The 17,917-nt window shown below is 42.8% G+C and overlaps 2 non-coding genes across 2 annotated transcripts; both read right to left on the reverse strand.

Annotated features, from left to right (window-relative positions):
* Nucleotides 1–4,403: 4,403 nt before the first annotated feature.
* Nucleotides 4,404–4,475, reverse strand: trnae-uuc (transfer RNA glutamic acid (anticodon UUC)). Its single transcript has one exon. It is a non-coding gene; the product is annotated as a tRNA-Glu (tRNA).
* A 1,449-nt stretch (nucleotides 4,476–5,924) lies between these two features.
* On the reverse strand, nucleotides 5,925–5,998 carry trnan-guu (transfer RNA asparagine (anticodon GUU)). The gene has a single exon. It is a non-coding gene; the product is annotated as a tRNA-Asn (tRNA).
* Nucleotides 5,999–17,917: the final 11,919 nt, after the last annotated feature.

Here is a 17,917-nt window from a genome sequence, read left to right on the forward strand (position 1 = left end):
TATGGGTAACATAACACCTCCAACGTGGGGCTCTATTGGTAAAGTTCATCACCGAAGGAGGTGGAGTTTAGTCCGCAAACTTGTAAACGATGTCATGGCGAGGTTGGCTAGCTAAAGTCATGCTTAGAAACACATCATGAGGTCTAATGGTAGTCTCAAACCGAACTGTGCATGTGCAAACTGACAAACCAAAGGCAATCCTTCGATATAACAGCCTGGTCTCATAGACTAGACATAACAGCCTGGTTTCATAGACTAGAGTTAACAGCCTGGTCTCATAGACTAGACGTAACATAGTAAATGTAAATCTGGCTCACTCAAATTGGTGTGATATGTTACATTTGGTAAATCTGGATCACTCAAATTGGTATATGTTACGTTGGTATTATATCAGACAGAAGATTACTTACGGCAAAAATCTAAAGTAGGCTTGTTTGTCGGGTGGATGGGTAGCTGTATAATGCGAACGTCTAGCAACCCGACAGTTGTGTGTTCAATTCTCATCAAGGACAACTTTAGCTCATTACTACTTTTTATCTACTTTGCAACTACTTACCATGTTAGCTTACCTTAACCATTTAACCTAACTCCTTTAATTTTTATTTAACCTTTATTTAACTAGGCAAGTTGTTTCACCTAACTCCTAACCCTAACCTTCACCCCTAACCCCTAGCCTAGCTAATGCTAGCAACCTAGCTAACATTAGTGTTAGCCACCTAGATAACTTTGTAAAATATCATGCGAATTGTAAGTATATGAAATGGATGATGTACGTCCACAAATTAATACATACCATACGAATCGTAACATACTTTTGGTAATGTAGTGTATGTGGACACCTGCTCGTCTAATATCTCATTCCAAAATCATGGGCATTAACATGGAGTTGGTTCCCCCTTAGCTGTTCTAAACAGCCTCCACTCTTCTGGGAAGGTTTTCCACTAGATGTTGGAACATTGCTGCGGGGAATTGCTTCCATTCAGCCACAAGAGCATTAGTGAGGTCGGACACTGATATTGTCCGATTAGGCCTGGCTCGCAGTCTGCGTTCCAATTCATACCAAACGTGTTCGATGGGGTTGAGGTCAGGACTCTGTGCAGGTGTAACGGATGTGAAACGGCTAGCTTAGTTAGCGGTGCGCGCTAAATATCGTTTCAATCGGTGACATCACTTGCTCTGAGACCTTGAAGTAATGGTTCCCCTTGCTCTGCAAGGGCTGCGGCTTTTGTGGAGCGATGGGTAACGATGCTTCGTGGGTGTCAGTTGTTGATGTGTGCAGAGGGTCACTGGTTCGCGCCCGGGTATGGGCGAGGGGACGGTCTAAAGTTATACTGTTACATTGATGCTGTTGACCCGGATCACTGGTTGCTGCGGAAAAGGAGGAGGTCAAAAGGGTGTAACGGATGTGAAACGGCTAGCTTAGTTAGCGGTGGTGCGCACTAAATAGCGTTTCAATCGGTGACGTCACTTGCTCTGAGACCTTGAAGTAGTGGTTCCCCTTGCTCTGCAAGGGCCGCGGCTTTTGTGGAGCGAATGGTAACGATGCTTCGTGGGTGACTGTTGTTGATGTGTGCAGAGGGTCCCTGGTTTGCGCCCGGGTATGGGCGAGGGAACGGTCTAAAGTTATACTGTTACACAGGCCAGTCAAGTTCTTCCCACACCGGTCTCGACAACCCATTTCTGTATGGACCTCGCTTTGTGCACGGGGGCATTGTCAATCTGAAAAAGGAAAGGGCCTTCCCCAAACTGTCACCACAAAGTTGGTAGCACACATTCGTCTGGAATGTCATTGTATACTGTAATGTTAAGATTTACCTTCACTTGAACTAAGGGGCCTGAACCATAAAAACAGCCCAGACCATTATTCTTCCTACACCTAACTGTAGAGTTGGCACAATGTATTGTGGCAGGTAGCGTTCTCCTGGCATCCGCCAAACGAAGATAGATGATTTTACGTGCTACATGCTTCAGCACTTGGAGATCACAATTCTGTGAGCTTGTGTGGCCTACCACTTCACAGCTGAGCCGTTGTTGCTCCTAGAAGTTTCCATTTCACAATAACAGTTGGCAGGCTCTAGCGGGGCAGACATTTTATGAACAAACTTGTTGGAAAGGTGGCATCCTATGAGTGTGCCACATTGAAAGTCACTGAACTCTTCAGTACGGGCCATTCTACTGCCAATGTTTGTCTATGGAGATTGCTTGGCTGTGTGCTCGATTTTATAAACCTATCAGCAACAGGTGTGGCTGAAATAGCCGAATCCACTCATTTGAATGGGTGTCCACAAACTTTTGCCCATAAAATGTATCATACTAATAGGAGTGTCCTGGATTGACATTTACTATGTACACTCAGTGTATATTGCTTTCACAAGGTTGGTGCAATAACATGTTTAACTACATAAGACATTGGCTTGAATCTAGATTGTGCATTTAGATTTCAAGAAAGGTTAAGAACTAAGGAAACCTTTTTCACTTCTCTCATTAGCTTTATTCGAGACCATCAAAACCAAACCGTGTATCATAAATAGCGTTCAAAACCATAGTGCCCACAAAGCTTATCTCTAAGCTAAGGACCCTGGGACTAAAAACCTCCCTCTGCAACTGGATCCTGGACTTCCTGACGGACCATCCCCAGGTGGCAGATCCTCAACACTGGGGCCCCTCAGGGGTGAAAGCTCAGTCCCCTCCTGCACTCCCTGTTCACTCATGACTGCACGGCCAAACACGACTCCAACACCATCAATAAGTTTGCTGACGAAACAACAGCCTGATCACTGACAACAATGAGACAGCCTATAGAGAGGAGATCAGAGACCTGGCTATGTGGTATCAGGACATCAGCCTCTCCCTCAATGTGAGCAAGACAAAGGAGCTGATCGTGGACTACAGGAAAAGGAGGGCCGAACAGGCCCCCATTAACATCGACGGGGCTGTAGTGGAGCGGGTCGAGAGTTTCAAGTTCCTTGGTGTCCACATCACCAATTAACTATCATAGTCCAAACACAGCAAGACAGTCGTGACACGACAACACCTTTCCCTTCTCAGGAGACTGAAAGATTTGTCATGGGTCCCCAGATCCTCAAAAAGTTATACAGCTGTACCATTGAGAGCATCCTGACCGGTTGCATCACAGCCTGGTATGGCAACTGCTCGGTATCCAACCGTAAGGCGCTACAGTACGCACTACCATCTGTAGGGGTGGCAGGTAGCCTAGTGGTTAGAGCGTTGGACTAGTAAGGGAAAGGTTGCGAGATAAAATCCCCGAGCTGACAAGGTAAAAATAGTTTGTTCTGCCCCTGAACAAGGCAGTTAACCCAGTGTTCCTAGAATTTGTTCTTAACTGACTTGCCTAGTTAAATAAATACAATCACTGGGGCCAAGCTTCCTGCCATCCAGGACCTATATACAAGGTGAGTCAGAGGAAGGCTAAAAAAAGTGTCAAAGACTCCAGTCACCCAAGTCATAGACTGTTCTCTCTGCTACAGCATGGCAAGTGGCACTGGAACACCACGTCTAGGTCCAAAAGGCTCCTTAACAGCTTCTACCCCCAAGCCATAAGGGGCTCCTGAGTGGTGCAGAGGCGTCACTACAGATCCTGGTTCCATTCCAGGCTGCGTCACAACCGGCTGTGATTGGGTGACACACAATTGGATCAGCGCCATTAGGGTTTGGCTGGGGTAGGCTGTCATTGTAAAAAAAAAAAAAATGTTAACTGACCTGCCTGGTTAAATAAAGGTTAAAAACATTAAAATCAATAAGGCTGCTGAACAATTAATCAAATGTCCACCCAGACTATTTACATTGGCCCTCCCTTTGTTTGTACACTGCTGCTACTCGCTCTTTATTATCTGTGCAGTCACGTTAACCCTACCTACATGTATGTACAAATTACCTCGACTAACCTGTACCCCATTGACTAGTCTCGTTATTTTATTGTGTTACTTTTTATATATATTTGAACTTATTTTATTTAGTTTATTTAGTAAATATTTTTCTTGAACTGCATTGTTGTTTAAGTGCTTGTAAATAAGCATTTCACGGTAAGACCTAAACCTGTTGTATTCAGCGTATGCGACAAATACAATTTGATCATTCAGTCATCACAATTTACCCATGATACATTGTGGTTTTGATCCTCTCGAAAACATTGACATCTCAAATCCCAAACCTGGTCTGAATGGTCTTTTTCGAAAGCGTTCCTTTCTCTCGCGATGCTGCGCCTCTTGATTTAGAAACTTCATGATAATATCCTGCTGCTAGGAGTACGGTAATTCACGGTGACCCACGTCAGCTGATGATGGCTAACCAATTATATTTTTTTTATATGGTTTTGCTGAATGGAAATGGACAATTCTAAATATCACAGTGCGAAAACAATAGATTGATGGAAGAAAATTATGTTCCCATACCGGGAGTCGAACCCGGGCCGCCTGGGTGAAAACCAGGAATCCTAACCGCTAGACCATATGGGACTGATAGCGATGGTATTATAGAAGCATTTATGTAGGGTTTTTGTAGCTTGCTAGCAACATAATAATTATGTCTAGCTCGGTTAACATACTGCTTTACTCATCTCATATGTATATACTGTATTTAGTCAATGCCACGCCGACATTGCTCATCCTAATATTTACATGTTATATGCTAAATATGTGTACGTGACCAATGAACATTCCATTTCACTGTTTCTATATGAACAACTGTCATTTGAGTGAAAACAAAAGTAATACTCTAAAACCAGGAAATACAATTTGGGAAAATATAAAACTGATTTTGGGGAGAAGAAAAACAAATGTTATCGGGCCCCCCTTAGTTGTTTAATAATCATTATTTTATCAGGTAGCATGGATTAAATAAATACAAATATTCAGCAATCTACACAAAATACCCCATATAAAACATAAATACCTTATTTACATAAGTATACAGACCATTTGATATGAGACTTGACATTGAGCTTCCACTGTATATACTGAGTATACAAAACATTAAGAACACCTGCTCCTTCCATGACACACACTGGTCAGGTGAATCCAGGTGAAAGCTATGATCCCTTATTGATGTCTCCTGTTAAATCCACTTCAATCAGTGTTGATGAGACAGGTTAAATAATAATTTTTAAGCCTTGAGACAATTGAGACATGGATTGTGTATGTGAGGGTGAATGGACAAGACAGAAGATTTAAGTGCCTTTGAACGGGGTATGGTAGTAGATGCCAGGCGAACCAGTTTGTGTCAAGAACTGCAACGCTGCTGGGTTTTTCACACTCAACAGTTTCCTGTGCATCAAGAATGGCCCACCACCCCAAAGGACATCCAGCCAACTGGACACAACTGTGGGAAGGATCGGCGTTAACATGGGCCAGGATCCCTGTGGAACACTTTCGACACCTTGTACTCCATGTCGCAATGAATTGAGGATGTTCTGAGGGAAAAGGGGGTGAAACTCAATATTAGCAAGGTGTTCCTAATGTTTCGTATACTCATTGTATACACACCATATACACACTAGTGACATACCCACACCAGGCCCATACACACACACGCATACCGACACAACACACACACGCATACCGACACAACACACACACTCACTTTTACACTCATCATATGCTGCTGCTACTCTGTTCTTTATTTTACTCTTATTATTATCTATCCTGATGACTAGTCACCTTACCCTCCCTTCATGTACATATCTACCTCAAATACCTTATTATTATCTATCCTGATGACTAGTCTCCTTACCCTGCCTTCATGTACATATCTACCTCAAATACCTCGTACCTCTGTACATTGATCTGGTACTGGTACTCCTTGTATATAGCGTCACATTGATCGAGTACAGGAACATTTTGGACTATTTTCCTAAATGTGGATTTTAATATTATTGTAACACAGTCAGGCTCAAAAAAAAGGCCAACCGTCCCTGGGTGGGCTCGAACCACCAACCTTTAGATTAACAGTCTAACGCGCTAACCAATTGCGCCACAGAGACCTGAATATTTCCTTACACAGGGAAGCATATGAATGTAATGACGGGAGGGTATGGTTCTTATGTTACTCTTGATGTTAGACAGGCCGATGGCGAAATTCGGTGGCTGAATAATGCTACTGCAACTCTGTAGACTACAAAATGTTTCACGAACAATTTATCTGGGATGAAGAAACATTTTTTTTTTGCAGTTTAGCCGGCTTCATGTTTTACCTTGCCATGAAATCCAAATGCAGATCTTGATTCATGGCTAGGAAAAACTCCCTAGAAAAGAAACATAGAGAGGAACCAGCGCCCGATTTCACAAAAGCATCTTCATTCTTATTCATTGTTAGAATCTTCTTAGGAGCATCGTTAAATCTCCGAGCTGTTTCCCAAAACCATCGTTAGTAAAGTTGTACTTGAAAACGCTTGTTATTTACCGATTGCCTCAGACCACTCGTAGAACGGCTAAATGCGCCGCAACTTGCAAGTAATTTCTGTTGCTTGCACCGGAATTGCTTCTTGATTGCACCCTGAAGTGTTGGCAATTTATTTCAGTGAGAATCCCGATATTCCGGCACAGTGGACTTGTCATATACCCATAAAACCCGGCAATTCTTCCAATCATGTTTTACCCATTCATTTTTGCATCTGGGATTTTAGAACTACTTCATATTTTTATTGATTTATTTTATTTAACCTTTATTTAATTAGGCAAGTCAGTTGAGAACACATTCTTATTTACAATGGCGGATGAGGGCCTACCAAAAAGCCTCCTGCAGTGATGGGGGATGGGATTCAAATTAAATATAATAAAATAAAAATATAGGACAAAACACATTATGACAAGAGAGACAACACAACACTACATAAAGCGAAGACCTAAGACAACAACATTGTATGGCAACAACACAGCATGGTAGCACACAGTTTCGGTTTGCGGTTTGTTGCTGACCTTACTTCGGGAACTTTACGGTTTTTACATTTTAAATACCATTTATCATTTTTTGTTTTTCCCCTCGCTCAACTTTTTTCGTCAGGACCTCCAACAGCCGAAGCTAAGAAGTAACATTAACATGATGCATTCTAATTGCAGTTGCTGTACTCATAATATACAGGAGAACGATCGCCTTACGGGGAGGATAGCTGTGCTGCAAGCCCAGCTTCACACGCAATCGTTAGGCAAAGGTAATTTCAGTGTAGGAAAGGATGAAACAGCGTCTGTGCCACCAGTAAGTACAGATAGTAAGCAGCCGGACAACTTTCTCATGGCTTCTGGAGGTAAATGCTGTAGGAATGCTCAACCGGTGTCGCTCATTCAGCAGACAGAAACTTTCAACCGGTTTTCCCCATTAAGCCGAGCCTTCTCTGGTCTCTACTCCTCCCGTTACGGTGTCTGAGACGCTGAAGCTTCCCACCATTAGCTCTGACAAGTTGAAAACCCTAGTCATTGGCGACTCCATTACCCGCAGTATTAGACTTAAAACAAATCATCCAGCGATCATACACTGTCCCCCTCCCAGTTAGGGGAGTGACGAGCTCTGCAGCAGAGTCTTACAACTCAATCGCTGGTTGAAAACTGTTTTCTGCCCCTCCCAAAAGATAGAATTTGTAGATAATTGGCGCTCTTTCTGGGACTCACCCACAAACAGGACCAAGCCTGGCCTGTTGAGGAGTGACGGACGCCATCCTAGCTGGAGGGGTGCTCTCATCTTATCTACCAACATAGACAGGGCTCTAACTCCTCTAGCTCCACAATGAAATAGGGTGCAGGTCAGGCAGCAGGCTGTTAGCCAGCCTGCCAGCTTAGTGGAATCTGCCACTAGCACAGTCAGTGTAGTCAGCTCAGCTATCCCCATTGAGACCGTGGCTGTGCCTCGACCTAGGTTGGGCAAAACTGAACATGGTGGTGTTCGCTCTAGCAATCTCACTAGAATAAAGACCTCCTCTATTCCTGTCATTATTGATAGATCATGATACCTCACATCTCAAAATAGGGCTACTTAATGTTAGATCCCTCACTTCAAAGGCAGTTATAGTCAATGAACTAATCACTGATCATAATCTTGATGTGATTGGCATGACTGAAACATGGCTTAAGCCTGATGAATTTACTGTGTTAAAGGAGGCCTCTCCTCCTGGTTACACTAGTGACCCCGTGCATCCCACAAAGGCGGAGGTGATGCTAACATTTATGATAGCAAATTTCAATTCATAAAAAAAACTGACGTTTTCGTCTTTTGAGCTTCTAGTCATGAAATCTATACAGCCTACTCATTCACTTTTTATACCTAATGTTTACAGGCCTCCTGGGCCATATACAGCGTTCCTCACTAAGTTCCTTGATTTCCTATCGAACCTTGTAGTCATAGCAGATAATATTCTAATTTTTGGTCACTTTAATATTTTATTTTATTTTAATTTTATTTCACCTTTATTTAACCAGGTAGGCAAGTTGAGAACAAGTTCTCATTTACAATTGCAACCTGGCCAAGATAAAGCAAAGCAGTTCGACAGATACAACAACACAGAGTTACACATGGAGGAAAACAAACATACAGTCAATAATACAGTATAAACAAGTCTATATACGATGTGAGCAAATGAGGTGAAATTAGGGAGGTAAAGGCAAAAAAAAGGCCATGGTGGCAAAGTAAATACAATATAGCAAGTAAAACACTGGAATGGTAGATTTGCAGTGGAAGAATGTGCAAAGTAGAAATAAAAATAATGGGGTGCAAAGGAGCAAAATAAATAAATAAATAAAATAAATACAGTAGGGAAAGAGGTAGTTGTTTGGGCTAAATTATAGGTGGGCTATGTACAGGTGCAGTAATAAGTGAGCTGCTCTGACAGCTGGTGCTTCAAGCTAGTGAGGGAGGTAAGTGTTTCCAGTTTCAGAGATTTTTGTAGTTCGTTCCAGTCATTGGCAGCAGGGAACTGGAAGGAGAGGCGGTCAAAGAAAGAATTGGTTTTGGGGGTAACCAGAGAGATATACCTGCTGGAGCGCGTGCTACAGGTTGGTGACCAGCTAGCTGAGATAAGGGGGGACTTTACCTAGCAGGGTCTTGTAGATGACATGGAGCCAGTGGGTTTGGCGACGAGTATGAAGCGAGGGCCAGCCAATGAGAGAGTACAGGTTGCAATGGTGGGTAGTATATGGGGCTTTGGTGACAAAACGGATGGCACTGTGATAGACTGCATCCAATTTGTTGAGTAGGGTATTGGAGGCTATTTTGTAAATGACATCGCCGAAGTCGAGGATTGGTATGATGGTCAGTTTTACAAGGGTATGTTTGGCAGCATGAGTGAAGGATGCTTTGTTTCGAAATAGGAAGCCAATTCTAGATTTAACTTTGGATTGGAGATGTTTGATGTGGGTCTGGAAGGAGAGTTTACAGTCTAACCAGACATCTAGGTATTTGTAGTTTTCCACGTATTCTAAGTCAGAGCCGTCCAGAGTAGTGATGTTGGACAGGCAGGCAGGTGCAGGCAGCGATCGGTTGAAGAGCATGCATTTAGTTTTACTTGTATTTAAGAGCAATTGGAGGCCACGGAAGGAGAGTTGTATGGCATTGAAGCTTACCTGGAGGGTTGTTAACACAGTGTCCAAAGAAGGGCCAGAAGTATACAGAATGGTGTCGTCTGCGTAGAGGTGGATCAGAGACTCACCAGCAGCAAGAGCGACATCATTGATGTATACAGAGAAGAGAGTCGGTCCAAGAATTGAAGCCTGTGGCACCGCCATAGAGACTGCCAGAGGTCCGGACAGCAGACCCTCCGATTTGACACACTGAACTCTATCAGAGAAGTAGTTGGTGAACCAGGTGAGGCAATCATTTGAGAAACCAAGGCTGTCGAGTCTGCCGATGAGGATGTGGTGATTGACAGAGTCGAAAGCCTTGGCCAGATCAATGAATACGGTTGCACAGTAATGTTTCTTATCGATGGTGGTTAAGATATCATTTAGGACCTTGAATATTCACATGGAAAAGTCCACAGACCCACCCCAAAAAGCTTTCGGAGCCATCATCGACTCAGTGGGATTTGTCCAACATGTCTCTGGACCTACTTACTGCCACAGTCATACTCTGGACCTAGTTTTGTCCCGTGGAATAAATGTTGTGGATCTTAATGTTTTTCCTCATAATCCTGGACTATCGGACCACCATTTTATTACGTTTGCAATCGCAACAAATAATCTGCTCAGACCCCAACCAAGTAACATCAAAAGTCATGCTATAAATTCTCAGACAACCCAAAGATTCCTTGATGCCCTTCCAGACTCCCTCTGTCTACCCAAGGACGTCAGAGTACAAACATCAGTTAACCATCTAACCGAGGAACTCAATTTAACCTTGCACAAAACCCTAGATGCAGTTGCACCCCTAAAAACGAAAAACATTTCTCATAAGAAACTAGCTCCCTGGTATACAGAAAATACCCGAGCTCTGAAGCAAGTTTCCAGAAAATTGGAACGGACTTGGCGCCACACCAAACTGGAAGTCTTCCGACTAGCATGGAAAGACAGTACCGTGCAGTATCGAAGAGCCCTCACTGCTGTTCGATCATCCTATTTTCCCAACTTAATTGAAGAAAATAAGAACAATCCAAAATGTATTTTTGATACTGTCACAAAGCTAACTTAAAAGCAACATTCCCCCAAGAGAGGATGGCTTTCATTTCAGCAGTGATTAATCCATAAAGAAAAGATCATGATCATTAGAAAGCAAATTACAGACTCCTCTTTAAATCTGCGTATTCCTCCAAAGCTCAGTTGTCCTGAGTCTGCACAACTCTGTCAGGACCTAGGGAGACACTCACGTTTTTTAATAATATATATCTCTTGACACATTGATGAAAATAGTCATGGCCTCTAAACCTTCAAGCTGCATACTGGACCCTATTCCAACTAAACTACTGAAAGAGCTGCTTCCTGTGCTTGGCCCTCCTATGTTGAACATAATAAACGGCTCTCTATCCACCGGATGTGTACCAAACTCACTAAAAGTGGCAGTAATAAAGCCTCTTGAAAAAGCCAAACCTTGACCCAAAAAATATACAAAACTATCATCCTATATCAAATCTCCCATTCTTCTCAAAATGTAAAAAAATCTGTTGCACACCAACTCACTGCCTTCCTAAAGACAAACAATGTATACAAAATGCTTTAGTCTGGTTTTAGACCCCATCATAGCACTGAGACTGCACTTGTGAAGGTGGTAAATGACCTTATAATGGCGTCAGACCGAGGCTCTGCATCTGTCCTCGTGCTCCTAGACCTTAGTGCTGCTTTTGATACCATCGATCACCACACTCTTTTGAAGAGATTGGAAACCCAAATTGGTCTACACGGACAAGTTCTGGCCTGGTTTAGATCTTCTCTGTCAGAAAGATATCAGCTTGTCTCTGTGGATGGTTTGTCTGCTGAGAAAGCCAACTGTAAATGTCATTGTTCCTCAAGGCTCCATGTGAGAGACGACTCAGTCTCAACCTTTAAGTATTTATTGAAGACTCATCTCTTCAGTAGATCCTATGATTGAGTGTAGTCTGGCCCAGGAGTGTGAAGGTGAACGGAAAGGCATTGGAGCAACGAACCGCCCTTGCTGTCTCTGCCAGGCCGGTTCCCCTCTCTCCACTGGGATTCTCTGCCTCTAACCCTATGACAGGGGCTGAGTCACTGGCTTACTGGTGCTCTTTCATGCCGTCCCTAGGAGGGGTGCATCACTTGAGTGGGTTGAGTCACTGATGTGCTCTTCCTGTCTGGGTTGGCGCCCCCCTTGGGTTGTGCCGTGGCAGAGATTTTTGTGGGCTATACTCGGCCTTGTCTCAGGATGGTAAGTTGGTGGTTGGAGATATCCCTCTGGTGGTGTGGGGGCTGTGCTTTGGTAAAGTGGGTGGGGTTATATACTGTCTGTTTGACCCTGTCCGTGGGTATCATCGGATGGGGCCACAGTGTCTCCTGACCCCTCCTGTCTCAGCCTCCAGTATTTATGCTGTAGTAGTTTATGTGTCGGGGGGCTAGGGTCAGTCTGTTATATTTGGAGTATTTTCTCTCTCGCGCTCTACCTCTCTCTCTACTTCTACCTCTCAATTCAATTCAATTCAAGGGGCTTTATTGGCATGGGAAACATGTGTTAACATTGCCAAAGCAAGTGAGGTAGATAATATACAAAAGTGAAATAAACAATACAAATTTACAGTAAACATTACACATACAGAAGTTTCAAAACAATAAAGACATTACAAATGTCATATTATATATATATACAGTGTTGTAACAATGTACAAATAGTTAAAGTACACAAGGGAAAATAAATAAACATAAATATGGGTTGTATTTACAATGGTGTTTGTTCTTCACTGGTAGCCCTTTTCTTGTGGCAACAGGTCACAAATCTTGCTGCTGTGATGGCGCACTGTGGACTTTCACCCAGTAGATATGGGAGTTTATCAAAATTGGATTTGTTTTTTCGAATTCTTTGTGGATCTGTGTTATCTGAGGGAAATATGTATCTCTAATATGGTCATACATTGGGCAGGAGGATAGGAAGTGCAGCTCAGTTTCCACCTCATTTTGTGGGCAGTGAGCACATAGCCTGTCTTCTCTTGAGAGCCATGTCTGCCTACGGCGGCCTTTCTCAATAGCAAAGCTATGCTCACTGAGTCTGTACATAGTCAAAGCTTTCCTTAAGTTTGGGTCAGTCACAGTGGTTAGGTATTCTGCCACTCTGTACTCTCTGTTTAGGGCCAAATAGCATTATAGTTTGCTCTGTTTTTTTGTTAATTCATTCCAATGTGTCAAGTAGTTATCTTTTTGTTTTCTCATGGTTTGGTTGGGTCTAATTGTGCTGCTGTCCTGGGGCTCTGTGGGGTGTGTTGGTGTTTGTGAACAGAGCCCCAGGACCAGCTTGCTTAGGGGACTCTGCTCCAGGTTCATCTCTCTGTAGGTGATGGCTTTGTTATGGAAGGTTTGGGAATCGCTTCCTTTTAGGTGGTTGTAGAATTTAACAGCTCTATTCTGGATTTTGATAATTAGCGGGTATCGGCCTAATTCTGCTCTGCATGCATTATTTGGTGTTCTACGTTGTACACGGAGGATATTTTTGTAGAATTCTGCATGCAGTCTCAATTTGGTGTTTGTCCCATTTTGTGAAGTCTTGGTTGGTGAGCGGACCCCAGACCTCACAACTATAAAGGGCAATGGGCTCTATGACTGATTCAAGTATTTTTCGCCAAATCCTAATTGGTATGTTGAAATTTATGTTCCTTTTGATGGCTTAGAATGCCCTTCTTGCTTTGTCTCTCAGATCGTTCACAGCTTTGTGGAAGTTACCTGTGGCGCTGATGTTTAGGCCGAGGTATGTATAGTTTTTTGTGTGTTTAAGGGCAACAGTGTCTAGATGGAATTTGTATTTGTGGTCCTGGCGACTGGACCTTTTTTGAAACACCATTATTTTGGTCTTACTGAGATTTACTGTCAGGGCCCAGGTCTGACAGAATCTGTGCAGAAGATCTAGGTGCTGCTGTAGGCCCTCCTTGGTTGGTGACAGAAGCACCAGATCATCAGCAAACAGTAGACATTTGACTTCGGATTCTAGTAGGGTGAGGCCGGGTGCTGCAGACTTTTCTAGTGCCCGCGCCAATTCGTTGATATATATGTTGAAGAGGGTGGGGCTTAAGCTGCATCCCTGTCTCACCCCACGACTCTGTGTGAAGAAATGTGTGTGTTTTTTGCCAATTTTAACCGCACACTTGTTGTTTGTGTACATGGATTTTATAATGTCATATGTTTTACCCCCAACACCACTTTCCATCAATTTGTACAGCAGACCCTCATGCCAAATGTTTTAAATCAACAAAGCATGAGAAAACTTTGCCTTTGTTTTGTTTGGTTGTCAATTAGGGTGTGCAGGGTGAATACATGGTCTGTTGTACGGTAATTTGGTAAAAAGCCAATTTGACATTTGCTCAGTACATTGTTTTCATTGAGGAAATGTACAAGTCTGCTGTTAATGATAATGTAGAGGATTTTCCTAAGATTACTGTTGACGCATATTCCACGGTAGTTATTGGGGTCAAATTTGTCTCCACTTTTGTGGATTGGGGTGATCAGTCCTTGGTTCCAAATATTGGGGAAGATGCCAGAGCTAAGGATGATGTTAAAGAGTTTTAGTATAGCCAATTGGAATTTGTTGTCTGTATATTTGATCATTTCATTAAGGATACCATCAACACCACAGGCCTTTTTGGGTTGGAGGGTTTTTATTTTGTCCTGTAACTCATTCAAGGTAATTGGAGAACCCAGTGGGTTCTGGTAGTCTTTAATAGTTGATTCTAAGATTTGTATTTGATCATGTATATGTTTTTGCTCTTTATTCTTTGTATTTGAGCCAAAAAGATTGGAGAAGTGGTTTACCCATACATCTCCATTTTGGATAAATAATTCTTCGTGTTGTTTGTTTACTGTTTTCCAATTTTCCCAGAAGTGGTTAGAGTCTATGGATTTCTGACGTGCTGTTCCTTCTTTTTCCGTAGTGTATTTCTGTATTGTTTTAGTGATTAGTGAAGGCGTAGACACAGGTTTTCCGGGTCTCTATGTTTTTGGTTAGACAGGTTTCTCAATTTCTTTCTTAGATTTTTGCATTCTTCATCAAACCATTTGTCATTGTTGTTCATTTTCTTCGGTTTTCTATTTGAGATTTTTAGATTTGATAGGGAAGCTGAGAGGTCAAATATACTGTTAAGATTTTCTACTGCCAAGTTTACACCTTCACTATTACAGTGGAACGTTTTACCCAGGAAATTGTCTAAAAGGGATTGAATTTGTTGTTGCCTAATTGTTTTTTGGTAGGTTTCCAAACTGCATTCCTTCCATCTATAGCATTTCTTAATGTTACTCAGTTCCTTTGGCTTTGATGCCTCATGATTGAGTATTGCTCTGTTCAAGTAGACTGTGATTTTGCTGTGGTCTGATAGGGGTGTCAGTGGGCTGACTGTGAATGCTCTGAGAGACTCTGGGTTGAGGTCAGTGATAAAGTAGTCTACAGTACTACTGCCAAGAGATGAGCTATGCGTGTACCTACCATAGGAGTCCCCTCAAATCCTACCATTGACTATGTACATACCCAGCGTGCGACAGAGCTGCAGGAGTTGTGACCCGTTTTTGTTGGTTATGTTGTCATAGTTGTGCCTAGAGGGGGCATGTGTGGGAGGGAATGCTGTCACCTGCAGGCAGGTGCCGCTCTCTCTCTACCGCTCTCTCTCTCTACCTCTCTCTCTAAATCAAATCAAATCAAATGTATTTATATAGCCCTTCGTACATCAGCTGATATCTCAAAGTGCTGTACAGAAACCCAGCCTAAAACCCCAAACAGCAAGCAATGCAGGTGTAGAAGCACGGTGGCTAGGAAAAACTCCCTAGAAAGGCCAAAACCTAGGAAGAAACCTAGAGAGGAACCAGGCTATGTGGGGTGGCCAGTCCTCTTCTGGCTGTGCCGGGTGGAGATTATAACAGAACATAGAGGAGAAGCTGTCATTGTTAAAGTACAGGGATTATAGTGGGGGATATACAGTACGGGGTTTATAGTGGGGGATATACAGTACGGGGATTATAGTGGGGGATATACAGTACGGGGATTATAGTGGGGGATATACAGTACGGGGTTTATAGTGGGGGATATACAGTACAGGGTTTATAGTGGGGGATATACAGTACGGGGATTATAGTGGGGGGTATACAGTACGGGGATTATAGTGGGGGATATACAGTACGGGGTTTATAGTGGGGGATATACAGTATAGGGATTATAGTGGGGGGATATACAATACGGGGTTTATAGTGGGGGGATATACAGTACGGGGATTATAGTGGGGGATATACAGTACGGGGTTTATAGTGGGGGATATACAGTACGGGGATTATAGTGGGGGGAATATACAGTACAGGGATTATAGTGGGGGATATACAGTACAGGGTTTATAGTGGGGGGATATACAGTACGGGGATTATAGTGGGGGGAATATACAGTACGGGGATTATAGTGGGGGATATACAGTACAGGGCTTATAGTGGGGGATATACAGTACAGGGCTTATAGTGGGGGATATACAGTACGGGGATTATAGTGGGGGATATACAGTACGGGGATTATAGTGGGGGATATACAGTACGGGGATTATAGTGGGGGATATACAGTACAGGGCTTATAGTGGGGGGATATACAGTACGGGGATTATAGTGGGGGATATACAGTACGGGGTTTATAGTGGGGGGATATACAGTACGGGGATTATAGTGGGGGATATACAGTATGGGGATTATAGTGGGGGGATATACAGTACAGGGATTATAGTGAGGGGATATACAGTACAGGGATTATAGTGGGGGGGATATACAGTACGGGGCTTGCATTGGGGGGATATACAGTACGGGGCTTATAGTGGGGGATATACAGTACGGGGCTTATAGTGGGGGGGATATACAGTACGGGGCTTGCATTGGGGGGAATATGCTAACTCTAACCCTATTCTAAAATGGATTCAATAAAACATGTTCCTCATCAACCCCATAATGACAAAGTGAAAACAGGTTTTTAGAAATGTTTGCAAATGTTTTTAAAATAAGTATTCAGACCTTTTGCTATGAGACTCGAAATTGAGCTCCGGTGCATCCTGTTTCCATTGATCATCCTTGAGATGTTTCTACAACTTGATTGGAGTCCACTTGTGGTAAATTCAATTGGTTGGACAATTTTTGGAAAGTGCATGTCAGAGCAAAAACCAGCCATGAGGTCGAAATAATTGTCCGTAGAGCACCGAGACAGGATTATGTCGAGGCACAGATCTGGGGAAGGGTACCAAAATGTTTTTTGCAGCATTGAAGGTCAAGAACACAGTGGCCTCCATCATTCTTAAATGGAAGAAGTTTGGAACCACCAAGACTCTTCCTAGAGCTGGCCGCCCAGCCAAACTGAGCAATCAAGGTTGTCACTCTGACAGAGCTCGAGAGTTCCTCTGTGGAGATGGGAGAACCTTCCAGAAGGACAACCGTCTCTGCAGCACTCCACCAATCAGGTCTTTATGGTAGTGTGACCAGACAGAAGCTGCTCCTCAGTAAAAGGCACATGACATCCCGCTTGGACTTTGCCAAAAGGCACCTAAAGGACTTTCAAGACCATAACAAACAAGATTCTCTGGTCTGATGAAAACAAGATTGAACTCTTTGACCTGAATACCAAGCGTCACATCTGGAGGAAACCTGGCACCATCCCTAAGGTGAAACGTGGTGGTGGCATCATCATGCTGTGGGGATGTTTTTCAGCAGCAGGGCCTGGGAGACTAGTCAGGATCAAGGGAAAGATGAACAGAGCAAAGTACAGAGAGATCCTTGATGAAAACCTTCTCCAGAGCGCTCGCTTCCAAAGGTGCTTCAACAAAGTACTGAGTAAAGGGTCTGAATACTTATGTAAATGTGATATCAGTTTTTATTTGTAATAAATGTGCAAAAAAAAATGAAACCTGTTTTTGCTTTGTCGTTATGGGGTATTGTGATGTCATTATGGGGTATTGTGTGTAGATTGAGGGGCATTTTCTTTTTGTGAATAAGGCTGTAATGGAACAAAATGTGGAAAAAGTCAAAGGTTCTGAATACTTTCCAAATGCACTGTATATTAGGATGTGTAGTATACATTACAGTATACACAGTATGATAAGTGTAGTAGACAGTGAGTTGTGTAGGATGCATTATATACAGTAGATGTATAGTATACATTACAGTATATTAGCTGTGTAGTATACACAACAGTATATACAAGATGTGTAGTATACATTAGGCAGTATATATTAGATGTGTAGTATACGTTAGACACTATATGAGATGTGTAGTATACGTTAGACAGTATATACAGTATATGAGATATGTAGTATCTCTATGTAGTA

Source organism: Oncorhynchus mykiss, chromosome 16 (genome assembly GCF_057628025.1).
Source record: "Oncorhynchus mykiss isolate SJ-2025 chromosome 16, ASM5762802v1, whole genome shotgun sequence".
Classification (NCBI taxonomy): domain Eukaryota; kingdom Metazoa; phylum Chordata; class Actinopteri; order Salmoniformes; family Salmonidae; genus Oncorhynchus; species Oncorhynchus mykiss.